This window comes from Macrotis lagotis, chromosome 2, assembly GCF_037893015.1.
Source record: "Macrotis lagotis isolate mMagLag1 chromosome 2, bilby.v1.9.chrom.fasta, whole genome shotgun sequence".
Classification (NCBI taxonomy): domain Eukaryota; kingdom Metazoa; phylum Chordata; class Mammalia; order Peramelemorphia; family Peramelidae; genus Macrotis; species Macrotis lagotis.
The window spans coordinates 257,624,933-257,637,325 of record NC_133659.1 but is presented as its reverse complement, the minus strand read 5'-3'; positions in this window follow the sequence as shown (position 1 = coordinate 257,637,325).

Genomic DNA, 12,393 nt, shown 5'->3' with positions numbered 1-12,393 from the left:
GGAGATCAAGGAATAGTTTACCTGTCAGATCTATAGAAAGGGAAGCAGTTCATGACCAAGGAAGAGATGGAGAATATCATTAAAAACAAACTAGATAATTTTGAATGTATTAAATTAAAAATTTTTTGCACAAACAAAACCACTATAACCAAGATCAAAAGAAATGTGGTAAATTGGGAAACAATTTTCACAACTAGTATTTCTGTTAAAGGACTCATTTCTAAAATATAGAGAGAACTGAGTCAAATTTATAAAAAAAAAAGTCATTCCTCAATTGATGAATGGTCAAAGGATATGCAAAGGCAATTTACATTGCCAATGAGGAAATCAAAGAGATCCCTAGTCATACAAAAAATTGCTCTAAATCATTACTGATTAGAGAAATGCAAATTAAAGCATCTCTGAGGTATCACCTCACACCTTTCAGACTGGTCAATATGACCAGAAAAGACAATGATCAATGTTGGAAGGGACGTGGGAAATCTGGGACACTAATGCAGTATTGGTGGAGCTGTGAACTCATCCAATCTTTCTGTAGAGAAATTTGGAATTATACCCAAAGGGAAATAAAAATATACATACCCTTTGATCCAGCAATACCCTGAAAAGATCATGATAAAGGGTAAAAAAAATATTCATAGCCGCTCTGTTTGTGGTAGCAAAGAATTGGAAATTGAATGAATGGCCATCAATTGGGGAATGGCTGAACAAATTGTGGTATATTGCATGTTATGGAACACTATTAGTCTATTAGAAACCAGGAGGGATAGGAATTCAGGGAAGCCTGGAGGGATTTGCATGAACTGATGCTGAGCAAGATGAGCACAATCAGAAGAACATTGTATACCCTAACAGCAACATGAAGTTGATGATCAATCTTGATGGACTTCCTCATCAGTGTAACAATCAGGGACAATTTGGGGGTATCTGCGATGGAGAATACCATCTGTATACAAAGAGGGAATTGTGGAGTTTGAACAAAGAGCAAAGACTTTTAATTTTTTTTTTAAAAAAAGTATCGGGGCGGCTAGGTGGCATAGTGGATAAAGCACCGGCCCTGGAGTCAGGAGCACCTGGGTTCAAATCAGGTCTCAGACACTTAATAATTACCTAGCTGTGTGGCCTTGGGCAAGCTACTTAACCCTGTTTGCCTTGCAAAAAAAACCTAAAAAAAAAGTATCTTATGTAATTTTGCTATCTCTTATATTTTATTTTGTCCTTAAGAATATGATTTTTCTCTCAACACATTCAATTTTGATCAATGTATTACATGGAAACAATGTAAAGACTATCAGACTGCCTTCTGTGGGGGTGGGGGAAGGGAAGCGAGATTTGGGGAAAAAATTGTAAAATTCAAAAAACAATACAATTAAGAATGTATTAAATGTTCATCTGATTAACTGAAAAAAAGAGTACATGTCAAAAGGTTGGTAGAAAAGAGTTACCTCTTTCTCAGAACGTAGATAAATGAAGAGATGATAGAAATTATATCAAAGGTTATGAGATGTAGGAAAGGGGAGAAGAGAGATCACAGTAAGCAAATGGTCTGTATATTTTCAGTAAAGTACAATGCAAAGTCCTCTGTGAAAGTGAGGACGGAATGGAAGAGTCTAGAGGAGATAATTTCGAACAGTCTTTGGGAAGTGGGATAGAGAACCTCTGAGAAGGAGTAAAAGAATTCCTTTGCTCCAGTGAGGTTCCACTAGGGAACCTGGTCTCTACCTTTGCCACAAGCCTGATTTTGCAGTAGGGGGGACAGTGAACTTGTTTAATTATGTTGTTATCACAGAAGAAATAGCTACAGGAAATCTTGACTTGAATAGATCACCATTTGTTCTGGGAGTAATTGTCATAAGTTGACCCTTATGTGTCTGATGCTACAAGATTTGCAAAACTATGTCTCTTTCTGAGCCTGTGTGTGTGTGTGTGTGTGTGTGTGTGTGTGTGTGTGTGTGTGTGTGTGTGTGTTTCTATAATCTAATCTCTACAACAACCCTGGGACGGGAAGGGGAGGGGGGTCTTCTACCCATTTTACTGTTAAGTCAAGTCAGTAAGCATCCTCAGGGCCAGGTTCTAGACACTAGACAAACAAAAAAGGCAGAGGACAGTTCTTGGCCTCAGGGAGCTCAAGCACAGGACGATTCTGTGGCAGGGTGGATAAAGTCAGGAGGTCCTGAGTTCAAATTTGACTTTTGACACTTGACACCTTCTAGCCTTGGGCAAGTCACTTAACCCTGATGGCTTCACATCCAGGGTCATCTTCAGATGTCTTCATTCATCTCTCTGGCCACCAGACCCAGATGGCTCTGGAGGAGAAAGTGAGGCTGATGACTTAGCACAGCACCCCCTCACTCAAATCCAATTCCCATGCTTATCATGACATCACCTCCCTGAAGGACAAACAACAGCAGAGAACATAAAGTTGTAGTGGGGTCCCCACAGCATTTTCATTATTTTCTCCAGTTCTCTTCAGCTTCTGAAATTAAGAGTGGAGAGAGATGATGATGGTGGGAGTCATCCGAGTCTATTAGTTGAAAGTATGATGTAGAAATAGCTAAACAAAATAGTGAAGTCAGAAAAGAGTTAATGGGCTGGCAAAAAAATGAATGTCAGAGAGATTGTAAGTCACGTGGAAGACAAAGAACAGGTATAAGAAAAATAAAATGCCATAGTCCAAAGATCAATATATAAGTGAAAATTAGGGGCAAATGTGGTCCTTTCTTGTTTCATTTAGAGTAACTTTGTAATGAAAAATGACAAAACTAATGTCTCTTCCTGAAGCAAGTTTGACTATTCTTTAAACCCATTTCTTTGTAAATTCACATCCCTTACCTATTGTATAGCTTGTTTATCTCACTGAATATAAATAGCAATTTTTCTAGTCTTAGTGGAATATTTTCCTATAAGGATGCTTCCCCAAATGGACAGTCTCTTCCAGTGAACTCTGAAGGATTCACCTAACAACCAGGTTGAAGTCTCAGGCCACAATTTAGAGCTCCTATTAAGATGACTTAAGAAGTTGTATCTCTGTCCCACCCCCCCCACCCTACCCCAAGCAGTGAGGAGACACATTTTACCCACATGGAAAGTATCCACTTAAGCTTATAGGATTACCATTTTTCCAATACTTGTTTGATTTCAGCATGTTTTGAAACCCTGGGGTCTGATTAGTTTGACAGGTTACTAGTCAGATGGAAATTAGTTATAACAGAGTTAATTTGGCATATTTTGTCTGGTTCATGGAATTAAAAAGGCTAGATACAAATATATCATGGAAATCACTATAAAAGTGTGGTCAATGAAACATATATGGTGCTGATTCAGGAAAAGGAGATAGAGAGTTATGGACCAATTTCACTAATGAATATTGATATAAAAATTTTAAATAAAACACAGAAAGGAGGCTATAGCAATATATCACAAAGATCATATGCTGTGACCTGTGGAATTTTTACTAGGAATTCTTGACTAGTTCAATATCTGGAAAACTAGCATCAATATTTGGAAAAACTATTTAATATTTGACCACATCAATAACAAAAACATCAAAAATTATATGACTATCTCGATAGACACAGAAAAGCTTTTGACAACACTGTGTGGGATAAAAAATCCACTGAAAAACCAAAAAAAAGAGAAAGTTTATTTTGACTTTTCTCAAGAAAAGATCACACTCCAAGTCTCACAAAGGTAGTGAAGATCAAGGAGCTGTACTGAATTGACAGTCAAGCAGTATTATATGGCCTAACACAATCCCCTCCTCCTCCCTATCATCCCTTTCTGTAGACTCATTGCTTAGTCTTCAGAGTTGCATTCTACTTCTGAAAATCTACCCTAGCAACAAAGAAAGAATGAAAGGTTTTCATAAAATATTACCTCACCATCCAGATGGTGAGAATAACCTTCAGGATCATAGCTATTTTATTGAAGTAAGTCTACTTATCATCAAACAAGAAAAGTCTTATGAGCTTTGTTGGATTGCAAGATTTTTCTCATGAGAACAATCTGCTGTTCTCCCAGTAAGATAGTTTTATTATCAAATAGGTGACTAACTAAAAATGCAAGCTCTCTCTGGAAATAGTTCACTATCCCCACCCCCAACAGAATTGGGAGGTTCCCTGGCTTGGAATGCAAGATGTCTCTCCTTCTTTCTTCTAAGAATAGTCTAAGAGTAATAGTCTGTCTTTGTTGTAATTATTTTTAACCCTGAGAAGACTTCACTAGGAATATTAACTCTTAAGAGGGAATATTCCACTCATCACCGATTTCTATTCAAAAGATTAGAGACTATAGGAATAAATGGAACTTTCCTTAAAATAATGTTTCAAGTTTTTAAAAAGAGTAAAAAGCCCAAGTTTAAATTAATTTTTCCCCTTAAAATGATAAGAAGCATTTACATTAAAACCATCTACAAGCATTATTTGTAATAGGGTCAGAACTGAGTACAGGCCTGGAGAGTAGTTTAAAAATCTCTCCTTAGATCATAAGATCTTGAAAGAATAGAAAATTTTCAGGTCCCTAGAAGTATCTCTCAAAATAGCTGCAAAAGTCATAAAAGTTTGGGATAGTGTGTTCTCTACCCTGGAAGCAGAACCCTACCTTAATAAAGAGTTAAAATCAAGTCATAGACTGGGGGAAATGATTGCAAACAGAAGAAAAAAATCTTGCCATAGATAATTACTATAGTGATAAGGAAGATCAAAATACACACTCAGGAAAAAAAATAACAAAGTCAAAACTTCTACATCCAAAGCCTCCACGAGAAATATGAATTGATCTCAGGTCATGGAAGAGTTCAAAAGGGATTTTGAAAAGACACAAAAAAAAAATACTTAAGAAAATAAATCCTAAAAACCAGACGGGGCCAAATGGAAAAGGAGATACAAAAGTTCACTGAAGAAAATAATTCCTTAAAATAAGAATTGAGCAAAGGGAATGTCTTGACTTTGTGAGAAATCAAGAAACCATATAACAATACCAAAAGAATAAAAAAAAAACTAGAAGAAAATGTGAACTATCTCCTTAGAAAAAGAACTGGCCTGGAAAATAGATTCAGGAGAGATAATTTGAAAATTATGGAATTACCTGAAAATCATGATCAAGAAAAGAGCCTAGACATCATCTTTCAAGAAAATATAAGGGAAAACTTGATATTCTAGATATTCTAGAAGTAGAGGGTAAAATAGAAATTGAAAGACTTCACCAATCACCTCCTGAAAGAGATCCCAAAATGAAAATTTCCAGGAATATTTTAGCCAAATTTCAGAGTTCTCAGATCAAGGAAAAAATATTTTAAGTAACCAGAAATAAATAACTCAATTATCGTGGAGCCACAGTTAGGGATAACACACATAAGGTATCATAAGACTTGGAGTATGTTACAGAAGATAAAGAACTTGAATTACAACCAAGAATCAACTATCCAGCAAACTGGACATTCTGTCTTAGGGGAAAAGATGGACATTCAATGAAATAGGGGACTTTCAAACTTTTCTGATGAAAGTCCCCCAGATTCCAGTGAAGCATAAAAAGTTTAACAGGAAAGGAAAATCATAAGGGACTTAATGATGTTGAACTGCTTATATTTCTGCAAGGAAAGATGATAATGATAACTGATATGAATTTTTTCATTTATTAGAGCAATTAGAAGGTGCATATGTAGACAAAGCACAGGTGGAAGTTGAATATGAAGGAATAATATATTAAAAATATGGAAATAAGGGGTGGGAGAGAAATGTACTGGGAGAAAGAGGAGGTAGAATGGGTTAAGTTATTTCATATAAAAGAAGCAAGAAAAAGTTTTTGCCGGGAGTGGTAACAGGGAAGTTGAGGAGTGAGTGAGCCTTACTCTTATTGAAACTGGTTCAAAGAGAAAATACCATATAAACTCAATTGGCTATAGAAATCTGTCTTACCGTAGAGAAAAATAGGAGGAGAAATGTATGAGAAAAAAGGGGCAGAGGTGATAGAAGGGAGGGAAAATTATAAGTAGGGGGGGTAGTCAGATGCAAAACACTTTTGAGGAAGACAGAATAGGAGAGAAAGAATAGAATAAATGGAAGTGGGATATAGGATGGAGAAAATAAATTGAGCAATAGTAACAATGGGAAATATTATTGAAACAAGTTTTTCTGATAAGACCGCATTTCTCAAACATAGAGAACTAAATCAAACTTATAAAAAATAAGTCTTTCCTCAATTGATAAATGATCAAAAGATTTTAACAGCTTTCAGACAAGGTTATCAATGCTATTTATGGTCATATTTTTTTTAATGTCCTAACTCACTATTGATTGGAAAAATGCAAATTAGAACAATTCTGAGATATTACCTTATACCTATTGGATTATAAAGTAGTAGCTCAGAATTGTTCTATTACCATATTACATTATTGTTCTTATACCTATTGGATTGGCTAATAGAACAAAAAGAGAAAATGACAAACATTGGACAGTATGTAGGAAACACGACACACTGATGCACTGCTGGGAAATTTGTGAAATGATTTGACAATTCTGGAGAGCAATTTGGAACTAAACCCAAAAGACTATAAAATCATGCCTATCCTTTGACTTAGCAATGCCACTACCAGGACTATATTCCAGAAGAGATGAAAAACAGGAAAGAAGAGGACGCGTGTGTGTGTGTGTGTGTGTGTGTGTGTGTGTGTGTGTGTGTGTGTGTGTAGAAAATTCCCCATCGATTGAGGAATGGCTGAACAAATTGTAGTATGTGATTACCAAGATGCTCTCAGTAAAACCTGAAAAGATTTACATGAGCAGATACAATGGGAAATGGTTTATATACAAAGTATTAGCAATATTATAGTATGATCAGCTGAGAATAACTTATCTCTTCTCAACAAACTGTTACCAAGACATGATATACAATACTGTCCATCCCCAAAGATAGAACTCATGGAGTTTGTATACAGATTGAGGCATGTTTTTTTTTATTTTATTTTTCTTGAAGTTTGTCTTTTGGAGGGGAGGAGTGGGACTATGTTTACTTTCTTTTTATTTTGTTTTGTTTTTAATATGTTTACTTTCACAACATAACTATTATAGTAATAATTTGCATCACTACACATTTTTAACATATAATTTGCTTTCTTAATGAAGGGGAATGGATGGGAAGAAGGGAGAGAATTCAGAACATAAAGTTTTAAAAATTAATGCTAAAACTTGTTTTTACATATAACCAGGGAAAAAGTAAATTCAAATAAAATATTTGTAATGGGGTGAGCTAGAAGCCTTCCCAATAACATCATGAATAAAACAAGGATGCCCATTATCACCAATCTTATTCAGTATTGTATTAGGAATACTAAAAATTAACAATAAGAAGAAAAAGAAATTGGAGGAATCACAATGAGAAATAAGGTAATAAAACTATTTCTTTGCAGACAATATGATGATGTACTTAGAAAATCCTGGAGAGTCAACTAAAACTAATTGAAAATAATTTTAGCAAAGGAGCAGGATATAAAATATGCCCACAAAAATCATCAACATTTCTATATATCACTAATAAAAACCTGAAAAAAAAGAGATTAAAAGAGATACTTTATTTAAAATATAGACAGTATAAAATATCTGTGAGTATACCTGCCAAGACAAACACAAAAAGTTTCAGATTGCTCCCTAGAATGGCTGTCTGAGTTCACAACTCCACCAACGATGCATTAATGCAAAGGAAAAAAATATTCTAAATCATTACTGAATAGAGAAATACAAATTAAGACAATTTTGGGTTATCATCTTATACTTATTAGATTGCCTAATATGAAAGAAGAGAAAAGTGACAATTATTGGAGGGGATATGGGAAAATTGGGAAACAAATGCACACTATTGGTAGAATTGTGAACTAATTTGACCATTTTGAAAAGCAATCTGGTATTATGCCCAAAGATTACAAAACTATGTCTATATTCTGACCCAAATATTAGATCTATTTCTCAAAGTGATTAGGAAAAAGGAAAAGAATTTATATGTTCTAAAATATTTACAGCAGTCTTTTTGCGTTGGCAAAGAACTGGAAATAGAGGGGATGCTTATCAATTGTGGCATATGACTGTGATGAAATACTTCTGTATTATAAAAAATGATGAGTTGATTGATTTTAGAAAAATGTGGAAAGACAGGAAATAATGAAGAATAAAATAAGCAGAATCTAGAAAATATTTTATATGGTAACAATATAGTTATAAGAATTGTGAACGGCTACTCATTTTAAGTATTCTAAATACTCAAATCAGTTGCAAAGGACCTATGAAGATAATATCCACCTTCAGTGAAAGAACAGATAAATCACAATATGTATAACATGATTTTACACACACATATATCAAACAAAAAACCAGAATCACAGAAAAGCAGAGTAGCTTTGAAAAGAATCTGTACTATTTATTATATAGTTTTTTAAAAAAGTAAACAGTGTGAAATGGAAATTCATGGTTTCATATTCAATCCTATTTTTTATGCTTTGTACAAGGAAGGTTTTTGGTTTTTTGTATTTAAGTTCAAAATGAATAAAAATATGAAAAAAAGTATGAGTGGTATCCAAAAATATGGTCTGTATAGAGATTGTCTAGAAACATTCTCAATAACATCATGAGTAAAAAAAAATGTCCATTATCACCACTACTATTCAAAATTGTACTTGAAATGTTAGCATTAGAAATAAGAGAAGAAAAAGAAATCAAAGAAATCAAAATGGGTAAAGAGAAGATTAAATGATGATAAGCTATTTGAAACAATAATTTAAGCAAAGCAGCAGAATATAAAATAAATCCATGAAAATTAGTAGCATGTCTATATATTATCAACAAAGCCCTTCAAGAAGAGATAGTAAAAGACATTTCATTTTAAATAAATATAGACAATTTAAAATAACTGGAAACACAGCCATCAAGATAAACCCAGAAACTATATTAACATAATTATAAACTCTTTCTATACGAATAGGAACAGATTTAAATAACTGGAGAAATATTAATTGCTGCTCATTAGGCTGAGTCAATAAAATAAAAATGACAATTCCACCTACACTAATCTACTTATTCAATACCATCCCAATTAAACTACCAAAAAATATTTTATGAACCTAGGAAAAATATCAAAATTCATTTGGAAGAACAAAAGGTCAAGAATATAAAAATATCAAAGGAAATAGTGAAAAAATATATAAAGGAACACCTAGCAGTACCCAGATCTTTAACTGAATTATAAAGTTATAATTATCAAAATTATCTGACAAAGAGATAGAATGGTGGCTCACTGAAATTTAGAAGGTTGTACAATATACAGTTATAAATGAACATAATAACCTTATGTTTAATTGGATAAACAAAAATTTATAAGAATAGAAGTAATTTCCAAATTGATGGTCATAGGACGTGAACAGACAAGTTTTTGATGAAGACATCAAAGTTATAGAGTCAAATATGAAAATAATGTTCTTAATCATTTTTGATTTGAGACAAGAACTCACTATTTGGTTTAAAACATTGCTGGGGAAAATGGAAAGCAGTCTGGTAGAAATTATGTATGGGCCAATTTTGTATATTATTTGCCAAGATAAGTCAAAATTGATACATGACCAAGAAATAAAGGAAAAATATATTATCTATCAATTTTATGGGAAGGAGAAAAATTTATGAATAAATAAGAAATAAAGAGCATTGTGGGATGGAAAATGTATAATTTTGACTATATTAAATTTCAAAAGTTTTGTTTAAATAAAACCAATGTAATCAAGATTAGAAAGGTGGCGGCTAGGTGGCGCAGTGAATAAAGCACCAGCCCTGGAGTCAGGAGTACCTGGGTTCAAATCTGGTCTCAGACACTTAATAATTACCCAGCTGTGTGGCCTTGGGCAGGCCATTTAACCCCATTTGCCTTGCAAAAACCTTAAAAAAAAAAGATTAGAAAGAAAACAGAAAACTAAGGGGAGGAAATTTTATAGCCAGTTTCATACTCCCATCTCAAATGAACTTTAAAATGTAGTCAAATTTATAAGAATTTGAGTCATTTCCTAATTGATAAATAGTCAAAGTATATAAGTGACAATTTTTGGAAGAAATCAGTTACATATTTTCATATGAAAAAATGCTTTAAAAAATTTTTCTTCCTGGGGGTTATTTTTTTGGGGGGGGGGGGTATCTCTTTCAGTAGGAGATTGGTGGATTCTCTCAATTTCTATTTTTCCCTCTACTTCTAAAATATCAGGACAATTTTCCTGTACAAATTCTTTAAAATGAATTCAAGGCTCTTTTCCTAATCATGATTTTCAGGTAGCCCAATAATTTTTGAATTATCTCTCTAGATCTGTTTTCCAGATTCATTGTGTTTTTTTCATTAAGATGTTTCATGTTTTCTTTTAGTTTTTCATTCTTTTGATATTGTTTTATTGTGTCTTGATTACTTGCAAAGTCATCAGCTTCCTTTGGCTCCATTCTACATTTTAAGAATTTGTTTTCTTCAGAGAGCTTTCTTATCTCCTTTTCCATCTGTCCAATTCTACTTTTTAAGATATTTTTCTCCTCATTAAGTTTTTGAATAGTTTTTTCCATTTTACCTGAACTAGTTTTTAGTATGCTATTTTCTTCAGCATTTTTTTTGGATCTCCTTGACTAAACTGTTGACTTGGTTTTCATGTTTTTCCTGCATCTCCTCATTTCTCTTCCCAATTTTTCCTCTACCTCCCTTACTTGATTTTCAAAATATTTTTTGAGCTCTGAAATAACCTGAGCCCAACTTCCATATTTCTTGAAGTCTTTAGATGAAGAAGCTTGAACTTTATCATCTTCAGAGTATGTGTTTTGGTCCTCCATGGGACCAAAGTAATTGTCTAGGATCAGGTTCCTTTTTTTTCTGTCTACACATTTCCCCAGCCCATGCCTGGTTTTGAGGTGATTCCCGAGCTTTTGAGTATTATTGGGACATCCTCACAAGAACCTCAGTATGTAAGGCTCTGACTACTCTCTTGCATGTGCCCTGGTCTGTGAATGGCAATGGGGACCCCCAGTCTGCAACCAGAGTCTGAATATGGACAAAGCACCAGAGTCCTGTCCCAGGGCCAGAGGAGAGACCTTGACAGTCTCCCCCCACCTCCTTACCTTCTGTGGGCTGAGCACTCTGGGAGCAGCTGCCAGGCGACTCTGTGTACCTGCTTCTATTTCCTGGGATCTGGGCTGCAATGAGGGCCACACCTATGTTGGTGGCTGCAGCTACACTGAGGGTCACACTGACTCCCTCTCACTTGGGCAGAAGTTTCCCCACTGATTTTCCAAGTTGGGCTTGGTATTTCCTGGGTTTCCAGGTCAGGAAACTGCTTCTACTGTTGAGAGCCAGTGCTCCCCGTGCCACAGGTGTCTAGGCACCTAATAGGCTGTTTTGGAAAATCAGAGCTCCTTCCCTCCAGTGAGATAATCCTGGCTGTGCTGCCACTCCTTCCACCCCTGTGGAACAGAGCTTTCCCATGATTTTCCAGGTTACCTTGGGCTGGAGAATTGCCTCACTAGATCTTTCTGTGGGTTCTCTCAAAAATTTAGTTAGAGCCATAATTTTAGGGTTTTTGGAATATTTTTGAGACAGCTTCTAGGAAAGGCTGTTCTCATGCTGCTTTCTTGGCTTCTCCCTCAATCATTTTCCTTTAGAGATATGCAAATTAAAACAATTCTGAGATATCATCTCACACCTAACAAAATGGCTAAAATAACAAAAAGGGAAAATAGCAAACACTGGAGGGGACATGGAAAAATTGGGACAGTAATATCTTGTTGATAGAATAGAGGACTGATTGCAATCATTCTGGAGAGCAATTTGGAATTATGCCCAAAGAGTTATAAAACTGTGTATCATTCGCTTTAACCCAGCAATATCACAATTAGATCAAGTGTCCCAAGGTTATCAGGGGAAAAGAAAAATAACTCACATGCTATAAAATATTTATAACAACTCTCTTTGTGATAGGAAATAATTGGAAATTGAAGGAATGCCTGTCAATTAATTAGGAAATAGTTGAACAAGTTGGTATGTGGTTGTGATAGAAAACCACTGTTATAAGAAATAATGACCAAGATGCTTTCAGAACTGATGCAGAATCATGAGAATATTTGTACACAGCAATATTATACTATGATCAACTGTGAATGAATGATTTAGCTATTTTCATCAAGCCATTTCTGAGGGACTTTTAATGACAGATGTTATCCACCTCCAGAGAAAGAAGTGATGAAGTCTATTCTTTTTTTTTTTTTGGTCTGGATTTTATTTTGCAGCATGGCTAATATGGAAATATTTTTCATGAATGCACAAGTATAGTTTATATCAAGCTGCATACCTTCTCAGGGAAAGGAGATAAAAGGAAGGGAGGGAAAGAATTTGAAA